This window comes from Culex pipiens, chromosome 1, assembly GCF_016801865.2.
Source record: "Culex pipiens pallens isolate TS chromosome 1, TS_CPP_V2, whole genome shotgun sequence".
In the NCBI taxonomy this organism is placed as follows: domain Eukaryota; kingdom Metazoa; phylum Arthropoda; class Insecta; order Diptera; family Culicidae; genus Culex; species Culex pipiens.
The window spans coordinates 71,589,108-71,589,483 of NC_068937.1; positions in this window are offsets into that span (position 1 = coordinate 71,589,108).

Consider the following 376-nt stretch of genomic DNA (forward strand, 5'->3'; position numbering starts at 1 on the left):
TTAATTTTAATTTTAATTTTAATTTTAATTTTAATTTTAATTTTAATTTTAATTTTAATTTTAATTTTAATTTTAATTTTAATTTTAATTTTAATTTTAATTTTAATTTTAATTTTAATTTTAATTTTAATTTTAATTTTAATTTTAATTTTAATTTTAATTTTAATTTTAATTTTAATTTTAATTTTAATTTTAATTTTAATTTTAATTTTAATTTTAATTTTAATTTTAATTTTAATTTTAATTTTAATTTTAATTTTATTTTTATTTTTATTTTTATTTTTATTTTTATTTTTATTTTTATTTTTATTTTTATTTTTATTTTTATTTTTATTTTTATTTTTATTTTTATTTTTATTTTTATTTTTATTTTTAT